The 19,898-nt window shown below is 36.5% G+C and overlaps 1 long non-coding RNA gene across 2 annotated transcripts; it reads left to right on the top strand.

Moving 5' to 3' along the window:
- Window positions 1-15,757: 15,757 nt before the first annotated feature.
- On the top strand, window positions 15,758-19,617 carry LOC110729856. Of its 2 annotated transcripts, none has more exons than XR_002512964.1 (3): window positions 15,758-16,234; window positions 17,191-17,713; window positions 18,781-19,617. It is a non-coding gene; the product is annotated as an uncharacterized LOC110729856 (long non-coding RNA). The 2 variants fall into 2 exon arrangements; XR_002512963.1 differs by having other exon boundaries at window positions 18,770-19,617.
- Window positions 19,618-19,898: the final 281 nt, after the last annotated feature.

Below are 19,898 nucleotides of genomic sequence, written 5' to 3'. Positions count from 1 at the left end.
GGACCTGTTGGTATTACTACTCCAGCTGCTCATGGTCCTGTCCAAGGCATCCCAAACACATCTACTACTCCTAGTTATGCTTTTCAAGGGAGCTGTGATGGTTGTGCCCCAGGGATCATTAGAGATCCACCCTTGCCAAAGAAGAAGGCACATAGGACTACCAATGTTAGACACCCATCATGCATAGAAAAAAAAAGGAAAAGAGAAAGTCACAAGAGCAAAAAACGCTGCAAAGAACGTAGCTGCTGTGAAAAACACCTTTGTGTCACTGTCGACTAATGAATATATCCGTTTTGCTGGGGGATTCAATTGAGGGATCTTGATGGTTCCATAGCATATTTTACTTCTTTAGGTACAAGACCATCTTCTAATGTGGCAACTAATTTAAGTTGCATGACTCCTATGTTGTGACTGTAGAAAACATTTTGCTCCTATGTTGTGACTCCTATATCCGTTTTGTCAGATCTGATTTTTATGCAGTATAGCCGCCTGATATGACAGCCACGAACCCTGAGTCTGTGCTATTTCCATAATCACCTTTTTCTTTTTATTTTTTCTTCTCGGATTTGTTGTCTGTCCGAGAGTAGGTGAACTTGGATTCTGAACATATGAGTTGAGCATGCTCTTCTCGGCAAGTTTATCAAGCAACCTCTTCAAGTTGTTGCAATCATTCATGTCATGCCCCACATCCTTGTAGTAATGATAGTACTTGTTCTTGTTTCTATACAGGGTCAGCCCTTTCAAAGGATGAGGCTTCTCGAACTTGAACTTATCTTTGATTTCCATCAAATTTGAATAACAATCTTTGTTGTACTCATACTGCGGCTCATACGTCTTGGCTTTCTTTGACTTTATCTATTGGCAGTCGGTAACCCAGACCTCTTTTCATTTGTTATTTCCTTTCTTATTTTTGTCGGCCGAGTCTTGCTGAGAAGATGGTTTCTTCTTAGCCGGCTCCTTTGACTTTGTCAGCGAACAATAATCAACTGCCTCAATATATGATTTGGCCTCCCGCAGAACGCTTATGTATGTCCGAATCTTTTCCTGATTAAATCTAACTTGAAACCATTGTGCCTTAAACCTCGAAGGAACTACGAGTAGGCCATTTGATCCGGCAGATTCTGAATTTGAGCTTTCACCAAGTTGAACCTTTGGACGTACGAGCGCAACCCCTCTTTCTTTCCTTGGACGATGGTCGCCAAGTTAATACTAGTCTTCCGGGGTGGAATATTGTAGGAGAAGTTTACAAAAAACAATAAGTTGAGAGTTGTGAAGCAATTGATGCATCTGACCGGCAGACTATTGAACCAGTCTTGTGCCACACCCTTGAGGGTGGGCAGGAAGCATTTAAATCAGGTGGCATCATCCACACTTTACAAGTACATTAAATTTTTGTACGAGGTAACATGCTCTTCCGGGTTGCCCGTACCATCATAAGCACCCATGAGTACGCTCTTCACTTTAGCTGGATGAGGAGAGTTGAGAATTTCTTGAGAAAATGGAGGCGGCTTGTCACCAAGATTCAACAAGAGCATTTGCCAATCAATAGGCTGAGGTTATGCGGCCAGTCTGCCCAGGTATGGGGCCTAGTTATACGGCGGGCCATATTGCCCATACTACCTGTACGCTGGGGGAATAGGCAACAAAACTACACCATAGTCATGGGGAATTTGAAGCTGAAGTGGTTGAGTTAATGGAACTGGAGTTGGAGTACGGTGAGCTTGACTCCTGCTGGTCCTTGCTGAGCTGGAATGCTTGGAGAGGGTGTGGTTAAAGAAATCATCCGGCATGGTGGGAGTGGAGGCAGTGTCCGAGTAGTGTTCCTGCTCCTGCCGCTTGTACCAAAGATAATCTCTAGCATCCTTCCAGCGTTGGGACGACTTGTTCGGTTGCCTCAGAGGCTGCTTGGCCTGCCCCCCAGTCGACTGTGTTTTCTTAAATAGCTTGGACCAATTCATTCGGGGCTCCCTTGGTAACCTTGCCCTAGGGTTTCTTTCGGACACCCTCTCCTTCTCTTCTAGACGGTTGTCTAGAAGAAGAGGGGATCTTACCCTCAAGCTCCTTTTGGAGCTTTTCCAAGGCGACCTTTAAGGAAGCAGTCGTGATAGGTGGATCCTCTGCCTCGTGAAATGAAGTGGTCAAAGGATCGCTAGAGTTGATTGTTGCAATGAGATTCTCTACGTGCTCATCCTCACCAGGACTAGGTGTCTTGCCATCTTTAGACAATTCAGACGTGTATCCCCACAGACGGCGCCAAATGTTTTGGGGTTTTTGGGAATCCCTCGGGATACAGGACTTGAATACAGCCGAACGGTCTTGGACACCTGCAAAATAACAAATATTTCGTTTGACAGAATATTCGCCTCCGACAATCAAGTTAGTGATCGGAAAACGAAGTAATTTTAGTGAAAGAAAGTAGAGAGAAGTTGGAGCAATTTAATACTCTTGGATGATATGTCACAATCCACCCCTCCCATAATAAATGATTGGGGTATTTATATATAGGGGTGGGAATGTGTGTCATATAAGGTTTGATGACCTAGAATGGTGTGCTCTGATTGGCGAGCAATCAGGTGAGGACATGTGTCCTTTGGGGGCGTCGTTTTGTGCCATTGTCAGGATTTGGGCCTCCTGATGTAAGGAAGCCTTTTCTCTCATTTAGGTGCTCTTATGTTTGACACATGTCAGATTCCTATTGTAACACGTGTCGCCCATTTATTGGGCCACGTGTCACTGTAGGATTGGGCCACGTGTCAGGGGTATTTTTACCCTGAACAAACGACATGTGTCATTCTTATGTCATCATAAAATTTATGACATAGCGGCACATAGTTGATAACATGACAACACATATTAATATTACCGCTGTTATATCAAGTAGACAATTATCAATAGGTATTATTATTAAAACTCAAAGGCAAGAAGTATCATTTCGCAATGTGTAACTTTTTCTGTTTCATTTCGCCACATCATTTTTCTTCAAGTTATAAACTTGCCACATAAGTGATTACATGTTAATGATGTACGAAGTATCAATTATTAGTAAAAATGTTTGTAGCAAGATTTGAACCCAATAAAAAAAAGAAAGTTTTTCCTCCCATAAAGTTCGTAACCTGCATTATTAATGCCACCACAATTGTCAATTATAGTGATTTATGTATTCAGCATTAAAGTATTTAGCAGTTATAAAATGAGGCATTTTAAAGTGTTTTTTATAATTATTATTTTAATGATTTGGACTCAATTGAAGTATTCAAATCATCAAAATAATAATCACAAAAACTGTTCAATTGCCTCATTTTATAACTGCTAAATATTTTATGGCTTAATTATGTAATTAATGGCTGAATTAAAACTTTAATTTTTTTGACAATCAAATTAAAACTTTGATATTAGTGCTTTATTGACACTTAACCTATCATTACAAAATAAAACACTATGTTGTTGTGGTTGTGTGGTCGGAAATCCCAAGGTTTGTTACAATAATCGCTCAATCGTTCTTAGTAAAATAGTAATGTATAATTTTCTATAATATTATTCGAGTAAAGATGGGTAATTCTGAAGTGGTCTGACTTTCTTCAGCATCTTTTTTGTAGGAACATCAGTTTTTATATATCATTAGTTTGTTACAGTATTTGTTTAAATCTATATGCTATAGATACATGTTTATCTCCTTTCAAAAAAATAAAAAAAATAAAAAAATAAAATAAAGATACATGCTTATTTATAGGTTTACAACTATTATATAAGTTCTACTAAGAATATTGTAATCTACCTGCCACAATCAATTAGTTTTTATATACTACTAAGAAGGTTTGTTACCGTTTAATTTTCTATCATATCAATCAAAGGTGTGTAGTGTAAATCTATATTCTTACACAAGTTGATCATTTGTTGGTAGCTTACATTCTCTAATTAGATGTCATTTCTCTCAGTTTTCAATTGATTATATGATTTTTATCTTTATCATTTTTTTATTTGTAATGTTGTTCAACAAGCTAATTATAGTGGTTGACACTTTACGAAGAAGTATGACAAGAAAAAAAAATGAAACATACTGTAATGCCTCGTATTTTTGAAACGTATTTTCTAATTAATTAATTAATATTTCCTAAAAAGGGTATTTTAGTAATTTATTTTGCTATTTGAATTTTGGAGCCAAAATGATATTTGAATTTTGGCGCCAAAAACATTTTAAAACTCAATTATTATTTTGGATTTTTGGATAAGATTTATTATCCATTTATTTTATTTTAAAAACCGGATTATATATATTTCGGATATTTTAATTAAGAAAATTTACATTTTCTTATTTAATTTAAAAGGGCCGAATTTCCCTAATTAATTAGCTAGGATTTTCGATTTTTCTAAGTGTAGAAAATATGATTTTCTTAGTTAAATTAATTAGTGAATATGGTATTTTTCTAATTAATTATTTTATACAAAATATATTATTTACACAAAAAATTTTATTCCTTTAAAACTAGCAAAATAATTGCCTAAATATTTAAAGGGAGGTCCAAAAATATGAGCTTAGGAAAGCTCAAATTTTCGGCCACTATATTGTATTTTGAGCAAAATTATTTTGGTAATTTTTGTATTTTAATTATCTTTCTCAATTCTATTATTTTCCTTAATTCTTAATTTCCATCTCCTAAATATTTGATCATCTTATTTCCCTACCTTAAATCATTCTTGATTATTCCCCAAGCAAAGCCATTTACCATTTAATATTTCATGACTACATACTTATCTTATTTATTCATTACTTAATCACCATAACCTAGACTTTCCATATTATTTAGCTCTCTTCTCCAAGTAATTTCCTTAAACCAATTTACCATAATTCTTCCTACATTCTCCTACCATAATTCTTGCATGAGTTATCCTATAAATACCCCCTCATACCTCTCATATTCTTCACACCAAAACTCAATTCTCTTCTTCTTCTTCTCTCTTATTCTTCTTTTCCCTAAACCTTTTCATACTTTTCTTTCTACTCTTTTCATACATAATCAGCCCGTATATCTTTGGATCCAATTTTTAGGCACTTATGGTCAGTTTTGGGGTTTTTCTATTTCACAAAAAATTGTTCCTCTCAAAACATTATTGAGGTTAGGCTCAAGAATCACCCAATTCGGAGTTATGATGAAGGAGTTATGGCCTCTGCAAGTTCCGCCTATTCTTTCCAACGCAAATCCAATTCTCTTTAATCCTCTTCCCTTATTTTCTTCATGGTTAGTTTTCTAAAATATAAATACTTATTTCAAAGCTATAATTTTATATTGAGTATTGTTTTTAAAAGAGTTTTATAATCCATGCACATTAGATTTGGGTTTATGTCTAAAGATGTTGTGATAACCTTATGGTTATGTTAATTGCAAGGTGTATTCGTGATTGAACTTTGAAAGTGCGAAGTGTTGATTGATATTCGGAATTAAGGTACGTTTAGGTGGCTAGATACCTTTGAAATTGATTGGGTTGAATAAGCATGTTTTCCATGATTTTTATGATGATTGAATTAAATTGAATTGAATTATGATTTTCGAAATAAAGCATGTTTTAAAAAAATTGGTTTTGATAAATGAATTGAAGGATTGATTTTATATCATTTTCTGAATGGTTTGCAATCATTATGTTTAAAGGAGTTTGGTTTTTTTTTTTAAAAGTATGTTGGATTGTTTTAAAATAGTTTTTGAAAAAAAAAGGTTTGATTTTAAAAGCTTGTTGAATTAAATACAAAAGGAGTTTTTGAAAAGTTTGATTTTATTCAAAGAGGAATTTAAAGAGGATTTTATTAAAAAGCTTTACAAGCATGATTATTATATTAATCCCACTATGCGGATTCATTGAAGAATATGGACTTTGTATGACCTAGTTTTTTCTCAAGAATAGCCTTGAAATAATAGGAGACTAGCTCGCTTGGGGTGTGTGCACACTTAGAGAGGAGATTGAGTTTTCGAAAATAATTGATTTTACTAATTATTATTATTGAGTTATTGAGTTATTGGAATTGTTTTGAGAATATTTGAAAATTGGTTTTCAAAAGAGGAATTGGTTTTCAAAAGAAGAATTGGTTTTTTTAAAAGAGGAATTGGTTTTATAAATTGTTTTATCGAATTATTGAATTATTGGAATTGGTTTTGAATCATGAGTTTTGGAGTTATTGTATTAACATTGGAATTGGTTTTAAAAGCATGTTTGCTAATAAATTGAATTTACTTATCTTGCACTTATCGTACTTAGCATATTTTGCTAATCCGTATTTCCTATTTGTTTTGGTTCGCCCTATTTACTTTAATGGTAAACAGTGTTGACTATTTTCACCTAGTTTAGGAATGTTGGTTTTGTCTTTGTTTTGAGTACTCATAACAATGTTACTATTTTTTATAAGCATTAATAAAAGAAATTTGAGTTTCCACTGCAAGTTTTGTTATTGAGTTTAGTATTTTTGAGTAGCCTTGCTTAATCATGCGGGGGTAATACGCCTAAATCTATCTCTACGGTATAATTCTACGTGTTATACTAGTATTTTCGTAGAGAGAGATTTGAGGGTGTTACACATACTACGTACATTGGACTCTTTATATGATTTACTTGATAAACAATACAAGTACATCCCAATGAATGTGTGTATTAGTAGGGTAGGGAAAGCATGAGACAATCGGATAAGGACTAAGGAGGGAGTAAAATAAAAGATGGTGTAGCAGGATAAGATTCGAAACGGTATTGTTATTTACTCCCTCTAATAACTATTAGTTTTGCATTTTTAGGAATATAATGTTCTCCTACGATTTACAAAAAAATATGGTTCTTTAAATTATCAAATAATCTCGAGAAGAACATTGTGAAATTGATTTTTATGGTCGTTTTCAATTATTGATTCTTTTAATTTGTGTAATACGGAATAATGATATTAAAATTCATAACTTTCAATAACTATATCCACAATCATCTAAAAAAACACAGCCCGGGGCATCACCCGGGTCAATAACTAGTTTCACTTTTATTTACCATGGATAAATTCATATTTACTCGATTGTATTTGTTGTTTCTATTCCAAAAATAATGTCACTTTATTACTTAATTAACATTCATGATTCATGAATTGTAACTTTTGATTAAATATTCTAAAAGATTTTAAGCATTATATGCAATTCCCTACTTAATTGTAAAACAAATACTACAACTCTTTCTATCCCCAACTAATTTTACCATTTTTATTTTATTGTTTAAACTTAAGGTAAGTTTAAATTTTTTTTATTTTGTATTTAAACATAACGCGAGACATCGCTCGGACCACAAACTAGTTGGACTTCCAAATTTCAATTGCATAAACACATAGAAAAAACCGGTTTAACTTTAAAGTTATTGTTTACTGTAACATTCATGCTAAGCTCTTAAACGTGATTTATGGCTGATACTTAATCCGATAAACTAGACATGGTTTGAGTTTGATTTCATCATTACTCTTGTATTTAATATTACATCCCTTTTCAATTGTTTTTCTCTGTTTTGTCAAATTCCCCAACAAATTTCAACACCTACTCAACCACATTCTTAATCATATTCATTCCTTTATTATTTCCGGGTCATGTTCCACCCTGTTTCGTGCCTATTTTTAAGCATGTATGTTACAACTCTACTCTTGAGTATTCGCTTGCTTTAGTCACATTTTAGCACCACCTCCCTTGCGATCATAACCTTAATCCTTCCATAGATCTATGTGCCAAATCCACTTTCATGAAGGAACTTATTGTATCATGTCTGTATCATAGAAATAGCATGATTAATAAAATTTAGTGAGAAATTTCCCAAAGTGAGTCTATAAGGGAAACAATTTCCCAAAGTAGACGTGTGGCAAAACTATTTACCAAACTAAGCTTCCAAGGTAAAACGCCAACCAGGCTGGCATTTTTATCCCGGGCATTTTTTTTTTAATTTTCAGTCAAGGCAAAAACACCATCCAAGGTGGCGTTTTTACCTTGACTGAATTATTTTTTAAAATAATTAGCCAAGGTAAAAACGCCACCATGGTTGGCGTTTTTGTATCGGGCATAATCCCCACAGAACCTCTATTTTTTCATTGATCTTCAAAACACAAAAACCCCCCCAATTTCGCAAACCCTAACCCGCGACTATTTGCTTGGCCAATCCTCCATATTTGCAGCAAATTCAATACTTCCCCTTGCTTAGATCTTCATCATACTCACTAAAAAATATTCCTCCTTCGTTGTTTAACACTTTTACACAGAAAATTGATTGTATTTGAGGTATGTATTTAGTTTAACTATTTTACTTGTTTATGATGTTTTTTGGGAATTTATGTTTGAAATTTACAATATATGTACAATATTGTTGTAATCTATAATTTGTTGTGGTTTCTATTCATGTATTAGCCCATTTGATTTGATGTTGCTTTCTTAAGTGTTATTGGTTGCTTTTGTGTTTGTCTGAGCACTATGACTGTAATGACAAAAACTGAATACAGTAATTTTGTGACAATATTTATCTTCGCACTGTTGTACACAAATTTGTTGAATTAGGTACATTTAAATGTATACTACATTGCTGATGAAGTAGGTAAATAAGTACGTTGTTGAACACTACGTTGTACATACTCTTTGCTTGAGGATTTAATAGAATCATTGTGGTTTTAGTTGTGTTCTTTATTTGTGTCATCTAATATGTGTTCCGATTGTTATGTAGAACATGGGTTCACAATTGATTGTTTTGTTATGCCGTTGGGGGGGGTGAAATTTTGTGTGTTGGATCGAACGTCGAGTATAGAGGAGGAAAAATGGAACTGTTGGCATTGAAACCTTGTATGACTTACAAATGATTTGTTGAAGAAGGTTTATACTATATCTGGTTCAAACCCAACGAGTGTTGAACTGGACATTAAAATGTGGTTTTAAAGTGTCAGTGGGATTCAAATCTTACCTGTATTGAATGACGACCATTTGGAGGTTTTGAGGGGTGTCGTTGCAATGAGGCCTCTTCCCACTGATTTGTATGTGGAAATGGTGCCTATATGTACTCAATAGACTATTCGCTTGACAAAGCAACAACCTACATTTCTTTCCTCATACAATGCAAGCTCGTTACAAATGCCCTCATACAACATTCCGTCATCTGAATATGGAATGGGATCTTTCAGTAGAATGTTACACGACGATCAATTTGACATTTCATTCAATTCACATTTTACTGCACCTGTACATGAAGGGGCGTCGGTGTCAATGTTGCAGCAACCTGGTCCATCTATCTCAAACAATGACATTTCATCACCGATGCAGTTGCAAAGTTACTCTCCTACGCAAGAACATGTTCAAGCAACACCGTTTCAAACTTTGGTGAATGCTGAACCTGTTGTAAACAACGAATTGTCTGTTTTTGATATGTATGATGATACAAACGACGAGGGTGAAGGCGGAGATGAGGAAGATGTTATAAACAACAATTTGTCTGTTCATGATGTTGTTGCTAGATTTCCATTGCCTTGGTTCACTCAAATAAACGAGAACTATGAGGTGGACATGTATTAGGCTGATTCGGGGAGCCAGACTTCATTTGTTGTCGGGGGAGGATTTGAGAAGGGCATGATTTTCGAGAGTAAGAAAGTGCTATACGAAATGGTGAAATTGTATTCCATAGAACGGAATCAGTTCTACACCATGGTGACGTCGAATGAGAATGTCCTTCATCTTAATTGCAAGAGGGAGTGTGGTTGGTCGCTACTTGGTACAAAAACAAATCTGACCGTACCACACATGCCTTTAAGATCGTATCTTATAAGGGCCCACATCGTGAGAACTGCGTAATTGAAGTTCCGCCTAGCGATCACCGACACTTGGACTCCTCCACAATCTGTGACTATGTGAAGTCGTTTGTGTAGAAAGATCCATGTTTGTGAGTTGAATTCATACAACATCTCATCTCCAACAAATTTCAATTCGATGTTCCTTATTGAAGAGCGTGGTATGCTAAACAGAAAGCTATTGCGGAAATTTTTGGGGATTGGGAGAGTTCGTACAATAGACTTCCTTCATTCATGCAAGCCCTCCAAGAGTCAAACCCGGGCACCGTAGTTTTGTGGAAATACAAAGCTATTGCTGAAGGCGTTTATTACAGCAACATGGAGGTGTTTGAACGAGTGTTTTGGGCCTTCAAGCCCTTGCATCGATGGGTTCAAACATTGCATACCTGTTTTGTCTATCGATGGGACACACTTGTATGGGAAATAGAAAGGCACACTTTTGGTTGCTACAAGTGTTGATGCTAATTCTCAGGTATTTCCTCTAGAATTTGCAATAGTTGAAGGGGAAAACACCTCCAGTAGGTCTTGGTTTCTAAGCTGCATTCGGGTTCATGTTACTGATCGAGAGGGCTTATGTGTTATATCTGACCGACATGCTGCGATTATTGCTGCAATGACTGACCCGGATGTTGGATTTCATGAGCCACAGGCCTTTCACAGGTTTTGCGTTCGACACATGGCCTCTAACTTGAGGACTCATGTGAAGAACAACAACATGAGAGATAGGTTCAAGGTTGCTGCTTACCAACGCCGAGAAATTTTTTTGATGAAGATATGCACTCTATAGGCGAATCTTGTGTCAAGTCCTTAGAGTACATTATGGATGTGTCGTTTCATAGGTGGTCCTTGTTTCATGACGCTGGTCGTAGGTATGGTATATGTACTACAAATTTCTCAGAAACATTTAACAATGTGTTGAAGGGAGCATGGTCCGAGGACATGGTCGGCCAAAGTCGAAGCGTATACGAAATTAAATGGATGAGACTAACCGTCCACCAAGCAAATGTAGTTGTTGTTGTCAGGAAGGACACAATAAGAGATCTTGTCCGTTTCGAACGGGCAGTGACTGGTAGTGGTCTTAGTTTATGTCTTATTTTAATACCATGTTGTGTGTATGTTTTCAATTAGGATATAGCTGACTTCTTGTTTTACATTGTGCAATGAACAGAGATCATGGAGAAACAGAGGGACCGCCACGAGCTGACCCTTCTGTCCTGACACTTCAGGACACCCATCGGAGCCATGACATATGGGAGCGAACAGTAAGTTTTCATCTACCAAATATTTAATGTTTTTTGGCATCTTTTTTGTTAACTGATCCAATAATGTATTTTTTTGTTGTTGTACAGGTTGATCCAGCACAGTGCTTACTTTGCAGGAACCACATTAGCAGGGGTGGTGGAAGATTGGGTCGTCGACCCGCGTGTGCTACATTACATCAATTTTGCGGGTTTTGGCGGATTTCATAGGATGGCCTTCACACCTATAGATCGAGCTCTAATTACTACGCTCGTTGAGAGATGGAGACGGGAGACTTACTCTTTTCGTCTACCAGTTGGGGAGGCCACCGTCACGCTCCGAGATGTGGCGATACTTACACGGCTCCCAGTTGGTGGTAGGGCAGTTACAGGACCCATTATACAGGACCCTCGTGGCCTTGTTGAGAGGGAGTTATGGGAGAGGCCTGAGGTCACCGATATTAGAGGCACAGGGTTGAGACACATATGGTTATGAGAGACATTTGGGGAGTTGCCTCCTGATGCTGATGATGGGGTCGTCCAGAGATACGCTCGAGCGTACCTGTTATAGGATCGTTATTTAGTAACAAGAGTGGTAGTCACATACAGTTGATCTACCTACAGCTATTAAAGAACAACTAGGAGGGTATACGTGACTACAGCTGGGGTAGTGCGTGTTTGGCGACCTTGTATTGGCATCTTTGCAGAGCATCCCAGAAAGATAGATGGGAGATCGGCGATCCCTTGATTGTGCTTCAGGTAGCCCTTTACTTTCATACCATTTTCTATCTATTACGTACTTAACGGTGGCTAGACTTAACTTGTGTTTTTTATTACAGTTATGGGCTTGGGAGCACATCCACGTTAGTAGGCCAGCTAGGCCTGCTAGCCGTCGACACAAGGAGGAGGAAGACGATCAGGAGCATGCATATGAGGCGCCGCCACTCCCTCCACCAGACTTGGCATACGGTTGCAGGTAAGTATGACTTATTGTTAAGTTTTCCACATATGGTTTTAATTTGCTATTAATTTCTCATGAACACTGTTATTATATACATAATTAGGTGGTTGGAGCGGAGACTTACTCGTGTGCATGCAGCGAGGGGTCTGCCGTATTACAAAGACGCATTCGACAGACTGAGCAAGTCTCAGGTGATAGTTCACTTTAAAAACTAATTTAACACCCCGTTCATTGTTTCAATAAGTTAATTATGATATTAACGACGGCGTGTTAATGCAGGTGACGTGGGATCCGTACGTCCCTGACCTAGTCAATGTCATGCCCCCATATCTTCATGATCATCAGATGGAGTGGCGTGCCATGACATTCCTCATCTGTTTTGAGGTAGTGGAGGCTCACCTCCCCGATAGAGTCATGCGACAGTTCGGCCTTTGTCAAGCCGTCCCTGCCACGTGTGACACGAGTGTCCAGTTGCACAGGACAGACCGACGAGGAAAGGGGGACGTGAACTGGGCAGTTCAGCATGCCCCTTTCATTGACATGTGGGATCAGCGGTTGCAGCACGTCGCGGATGGTGCGCCTTTTCAAGGCCTGATGGAGTATCACGATCCATACATGATATGGTTCAGGAACATTACCTGACGCTTCATCAACTCTTACTACACCCCACCCTCAACGCATTACCAGCCAGCTTTTGGAGACATTAGTGGATATGTGAGTTTTTGGTGAACATTTTTTTTTTTTCAATTTATAATTTTTGGTATTATTAAATTGACTTATTAATGACTAATGTAGGGCGTTTGATATGCTTTCTATACATGATGCACTGGAAGTCTTGAGCATATCATATCCCACCATATCGCAGATGGATGAAATTCGGGCAATGATTGTGAGTAGCTTACAAAGACATGGTCATGGCCATCTTATCCAGGGGCGGGACCAATCACACCGCCGTTCACACCGTGAGGTAGGCGACAGTAGTAGGGGACAGACTCACACGTCCCCTACATCGTCCCCGTAGTTTTTTGACAATTAGGAGGATATCGCCATACCCATGTCTGCGCCATACTCATCACAGGAAGGACCATCATCCAACCAACAGACTCCTCCCCAGACTTCTGCCCAATATCCTTTCACAACGGTATTAGGAGACCGCGAGTTGATAGACAACAATTACATAGAATAGATGAATCAGGATCTTAGAACTTCTTTTGTTAGTTTGTTGTAATTGGATTCTCTATTAAATTGTATCCAAACAAATATTATCAATTTTACTGACCTTTTTAATTGATTTTTCATTATCAACTTCACCATACGCATTCATTCTTTTCATTATACTGGTTGTTGCTGTTGTTGTTTTTGCTGATGTTGCTATTGTTGTGGTTGTTGTTGTGGTTGTTGCTGTTATTGTTGTGGTTGTTGTTGTTGTGGTTGTAGTTGTTGTTGTAGTTGTTTATGTTGCTATTGTTGCTGTTGTTGTGGTTGTCGCTGTTGTTGTTGTTGTTGTTGTTGTGGTTGTTACTGTTGTTGTTGTTGTTGTTGTTGTTGTTGTTGTTTTTGTTGTTGTTGTTTTTGTTGTTGCTGTTGTTGTTGCTGTGTTTGTGTGCAGGCTTGCTGTTGTTGTTGCTGCTGTTGATGTGTTTGTGTGCAGGCCAGGCTGAGTGTTGCAGATAAAAACCCCATTTAAGCTGGCGCTTTATGGCTGAGTGTAAAATGCCAACCATGGTGGCGTTTTTACCTTGGCTAATTTTTTAGAAAGTTCAGTTTGGGTAAAAACGCCACCCAAAATTGTTTCCCTTAGAGACTTACTTTGAGAAATTTTCCAAATTTAGCAGAACCATCAATAATTCAATATTATCATCCTTAATATATTAGTCAAGTAATTGTCTTGTAATGATTTAACATAATTTATGTCAAAAATTAAACTATGGATCATTTAAAAGCTGCTGAGTTATGTAATTAAACTTCACTTATCGATCACTTAGTTCCAAAATTAACAATCTGAAAAATGTTCCAACATACATTAGGTTGAACTTATTGATGGGCTTTAGCTTTAAGTTTGGACTTTCATAGGGCCCAATCAGAAGCTAAAATGATTGAGAGTGTGTCTATGTGGCCCAAACTCCAATGGCCCAATATAGGAAAACTCGTGATAAGCATGTATTCTTACACTCAAAACACTCACTAATTAAAAATAAATCAATTATAATTTTTCATTTATGTGATTGTACTTTTACTTACACAAAATTTTACTTATGATTTTAAGGGCATTTAAATTAATCTTATATGGAGTAGTTGTTAGGTGACTAGGGCTCTGTTTTTTGGATTAAATGAAACTAAACTAAGTTTAACCAAAAAAACAAATTATAATAATGAAATGAATGTTTTTGAACATAACTAATTTGAATATAATATGTCGAACTAAACTAAATTGAATATAATAGAGCTGCACTGAACTGAAATTCTAAAAAAAAAAAAAGTCCAAAAGAGTAGGGTCTGACAAGGTTGCTATTTAGAGTTTATAACATGCATGTAAGTTTTGTACAATACTCCCTCCGCATTTAAATAAGGAAAAATTGCATTAAATAATACCACATTTCACCCGTCCGCTAAAAACAAGTCGACCTTTTGATTATCTCTAAATAATATCACCTTTGGGGGGTGTCCACTTTAAACAAGTTGTAACCTGTTGGTAACCTGATTAATAGATTATATGGACACGTGTCATCATTTTATTGGTCTAAAAATATATATTTTTTAATGTTTTTAACTTTTTAAAATTATTATTATTATTTTTTTTAAAAAAAACCACCCATCCCATCCTCCTCCCCCTCCCCATGACCCAGCCACCACATCTCCCACCTTCCAGCCACCTCCCCTTCCCCTCCCCCACACGCAACGACTCCACCGACGACGGTACGGCCGGCGCCGAGCTCCACCACCATTGGTCGTACCACCCCTTTCCCCTTACCCCGACTTCGCTTGCCTCTGTATTCGAGCCGTACTGACAACCCACCCACCACCATTGAGACTGAAAAATTTTAAAAGCTTGAAGAGACAACAATGGAGGAAACTCCATTAAAGCTCAAGTATAAGCTTGAGGACAAAATGGAAACATGCCCATTTCTTCACCAAAACGCATAAAATTGGTATCAAAACGCTCACATTACAATATACAATAGTTTGGTACCAAGAATTATGCAAGTAACATCACCAAATGAAAACCCCCACTTCGATTTTACTTAGGGTTCTTCACAAAAAAATTGCCCAATTCCTCCCCATCGGAATCGGCCCCCTTCCCCTTCCCCCACCCTGAATCGATCCCCCTCCCCTTCCCCCACCCAAAACAGCCACCCCTAACCCTTAAACACCAGCCCGACACCACCATAAACGAAACCCTAAATCTCGTTTAGGTTGGTTTCGGGCTGGTGGTTTAGGGTTAGAGGTACCGGTTTTTGGTGTTGTTGATGTGGGTGGCGGTGATGAGGGGTGGCTGGTTCAATCGATGGTGGGTGGGATTGGCGAAGGGACTGAATGTGGTGGTGTTGCTAATGGTGCTGCATGAGGCTGAATTGGTGGTGTTGAGTGTGTTTTTGGTGCTGACACTAGTAGAAAAAATGAAATAGGCACCGCACTTTTCGCACCGGTTCCTGAAAACCGGTGGTAAAAGAAATGGGCGGGATTGGGAAAAAGACTTTTCGCACCGGTTCTTATTAAACTGGTGCAAAAGTATCTTTTTCGCACCGGTTCAAACCAAACCGGTGCGAACTTAGTGTTTTAGCACCGGTGCGAAATTTTAAAAAAAATCGGCCTACTTCTCTTCTTCTTTCCCTATTTTACTCTCTTTCCCGTTCTTTTTTCATTTCCATTCTCTCTCTTCTCTCTCCTCATATGCTCTCCTCTCTCTCCTCAACCAAACCTTCAGCCGCAGCTGCAACCACAACTGCCGCCGTTCACAGATTCTTTCTCCCCTTTTCTTTTCGTGCTCTCTCCTCTAGCCTCCTTTTACCCTACCAATCGTTTTCTAGGGTTTATCGCCCTTGTTATACCTCTAAATCTCAATCTCATATCCAATCACCTCTCTCTAATTTCTAGGGTTTCGAATTACACTGATGCTGCAATAATTGGAGGCTGGAGTTGGTGGTGATTAAATTGATGTTGTTGAACACAAAGAGGCAAACTAATATCAGCAGGCTACACTTCTTCTTTCTCGAGGTTTCTTCATCTTGCTCGATGTTTCTTCATCTTGCTCGATCTTTCACTCTATGTTACTCTCCTAAGTAAAGTACTTATCGATTTTTTAATTTCTGTAATTTTGATCAATTTTTGTCGTTTACTAAAATATTAGGGTTTATTACTCTTATCTGGGTTTTCATTTCATTTTTTATCGGCCAATTTCTGAAGCATGCATGTCATTTTCTTTGTTATTCATATCATTTTTGATAATCTTGAAGCTGATTGATGGAAATGATTGATCTGGGTGTTTGTAATTCTTGTTAATTTTGTGATTTTCTAGTGTTACTTTGATAATTATGTGTTTCTTTGTGAAAATAGTTGGTAGAATTGCTTATTCTCTTTAGATATATGAAGATCTGTCGTGATCAGTTTTGTGGGTCTTTTTTATTGAATTAGTTTTGTGACCGATTTGAATTAGAGATCTATTCAATTAGTTATTTTATTTAAGTTCAGTGATTAGTGGGGCTCTTTATTTGTGCTTATGAATGTGTTAATTTTTCCTATTTTTGGTGTTTGGTATCAAGAAATCTGATTTAAATATGCTGGCTAGAGTCTTGTTTTAAATTGTTTATGAAATTGTCAGTTTTATTTATGGTTTGAATCAAATGAATTCTGATGTTTGATGTTCCGGTGAGTTGCATACATTTATGCTTAACCTAATGAATGCCGAAAGACTAATTTTTAAATTTAGGCTTTTATACGATGTCTTCTCTTTGTATATTGTTAGTGTATGAATGAATATATGTCATTATAATTGGAATTCGGAGCTATTATAGGTAATAAGTTGATATTGGATTGTGCAGCTTGCTAGAAATGAAGTTAATACCTGATCAAAGTTAAATTAAATTTGTGGAATGGATTTTTATTGCAATTCAATAAGCAAATAATTTTAATTGAAAAGGCTTAATTGAATCTAATTTGTTCAATGGGTGCAGATTGAAGGACTAGCTAAATTTTTGGCAAATCCAGATTCTGAAACCTAAGGATCCCCTAAAAGATCAGCGATTAACTCATCTGGTGAGTCAAAATTATGAGCAACTTACCCCTTGGATCTCTTGATAGCAGTTACAGTAGTATGTCACATGCTAAGCTTGAGCATAGTTTTGGCTCTATTAAGAAGTTGATTTATGTTGAATTTCAAAAATTTCAGTTCTACTCTAGCATTAATGACATTAGAAAACGGTTCTTCTCTAATCTCAGGGAACTTCCTTGGGAATCACAGTGTACAGCTATTCAAGATGTTTATACTTATTTAATTGACTATAATCCTTCTTATGCTTTTGTCTCTTCCGAGAATTTTCTGGATCCATTGGTTTTGTTCTTGGAAGATGCTCTTGTCAAGTGTGATAATGAAGCTCAAAAGGCTGGAATTAAAGTGCTTTCAACATATCTCCAAGCGAAGAGGTGATTTTCCTCATATTGATCTACACGTGTATCCTCCATTTTCTTCAAGAAGAGGTGATGCTCTTGTAGTTGTAGATACCTTTTCTATGTATTTAACTTGATTGTTACAAATGTACCTTTTTAGATGTTTTTCAGATGAAATTAAAATAATGATATTTTTACTATCTTGAAGCTATTATTATAGAATAAATGTGCAATGTTCTGATATATCGTAATAGTTGGTACATGACCTTCAACTGTTTGCTCATATTATGGTGCTAAGAACTCATGCAACTGAAAAGCCTCACAGTAGTAACATCTATAATTTTAAGATACTGGAAAATTAAGCTTGCCTTTGCTTTCAATTTATATTTAATTTAAGATGTAATTTCTAGTGCTGCTGATGGTGATCTAAAAAACTACGTTACCTGATAGAAATTTCAACTCATGGCATGTGTTTATGGTTTAGATTTTTGGGGTTATTTCTTTGGCTATCTTGTCATTATTCGTGTCTAAACTTCTATTGCTGAACTTATTCCTTTGCTCTTTCAATTCCGTACTTCTAGTTTAAAGGATACCTCAAGGACTCGAGTAACATATTCTTCAGTCTGGGATTTGTTTTTAATCACAATTAAAGTGCCATTCATCTGTTCTTGACTTATAGAAGTTCAATAACAACCAGGTTTTCTTCTTTAGGCATGTGTTATTGCAGAGTTATCTCAAATTACAAAAATCTCTTGGCTAATTTATTGTCTTGATCCAATGTTTTTAATTTATTTTCCCTTTAAAAGGAACTGGATAAAATAAGTTGTGGATTTGGAGACCTTAGCTTAGCTTTGACGTAAATTACACAAAGGCTAAGCTAACTTAACCTCTTGGGTTGTTGACTGCCCAACTTAGTGGTTTTATAGTAATGTTCATTTATCTTGCCTTTGTATGTGGACTAGTGGGTTTATGATGTGCTTGACGTTTATTTTGTGACCAAATGATGCTTCATACTGGTTCTAGTAGAATGTAAGGACTATAACTTTTATTAATTATCTATCTTTAAACTCATATTCCCCATTTATTGGTTTTGAGATGTATTTTGTTATGTTTCACATAAATACTTGAAATTTGAAGAGTCTGCAGGTTTATTTCAGGTTGGAAATGTTGTAAATAATGTTATCAGTAGAGCCACAAGTAATTGCCCCTGGATTGGGGAACTCTGGGTGAGGCAGTTGCTTTGCTTGGAACGAGCTCACGCTTCAGAGGATGAAATTTCCCTGGTATGGATGTAAGATATGGTGTAATTCTCATTTGAACGGTTTTGGTTGAGAAATTTGCTAGCTTGTTTGTTGTCAAATGCTTGTAAAGTGTAAATAATTAATTCAGTGATGTTGGATCTGAAGAGTTATGTCAATACTAACACACTTCTTCTTGCTACAGCTTCCTACAAATCCGAAAAAAAAAAAAAAAAAAAAAGCTTAGTGGTTGTTGACTGCAGCATAGTGGGTTTATAGTAATGTTCATTTATCAAGATATGTTTCATCTTTCAGTAGATTTGACTAAATTGGCCTGCCTACCCATATTTATTTTAGATTTATAGCCTACATTCTATTATTTAGAATGCTTAAAAAGCTTCATGATGATCTGTACCTGGGATGATTATTCTTAGACTTTCTTCTCCATGGAAAACTGAATTATCCTAGTCACAATTTTTCCCACTTTCTTGGTTGCTAGCCTTATCTGTGTCAACTTATTGAAGAATAATGAAGGTATTATCTTGACTTTAATATATGAAATATATAAGTTTAATCGTAGAGCAATTGGAAATGTGGAAATTATGCTCATCAAAAGTCATCTGCTGGTTCACAGTGCTGACATGGGTCGAGGTGTAATTGGTGTCATAAAAGTTACTAAAAGACCTTGTATTTTATTTTATTTTATTTTATTTGTGTGTAACCTTGTATTTTATTTTTTTGACGAAAATTGTAATATTACAGCCTATTTTAATGAAAATATGTAACTTTATATACATGTTAGTGTTTATATATCAATTTAAGTGAAAAATGCAAAAATATTTTTTTTTTATTTTTTATTTTTTTGGGGCATTTTTAGCACCAGTTTTGAAACAGAACCGGTGCTAAAAGTTTTTTTTTAAATATTTTTTGTCCACTTTAGGCACCGGTTCACAGCAAGAACTGGTGCTAAAAGTTTTTTTTTTTAATATTTTTGGGGTTTTTTTCGCGCCGGTTCACATTAAGAACCGGTGCGAAAA

The sequence above is a fragment of the Chenopodium quinoa genome, unplaced genomic scaffold (genome assembly GCF_001683475.1).
Source record: "Chenopodium quinoa cultivar QQ74 unplaced genomic scaffold, ASM168347v1, whole genome shotgun sequence".
Taxonomy (NCBI): domain Eukaryota; kingdom Viridiplantae; phylum Streptophyta; class Magnoliopsida; order Caryophyllales; family Amaranthaceae; genus Chenopodium; species Chenopodium quinoa.
The sequence above is the reverse complement of the archived record's forward strand: the minus strand, read 5'-3'. Positions and strand labels throughout refer to the sequence as shown.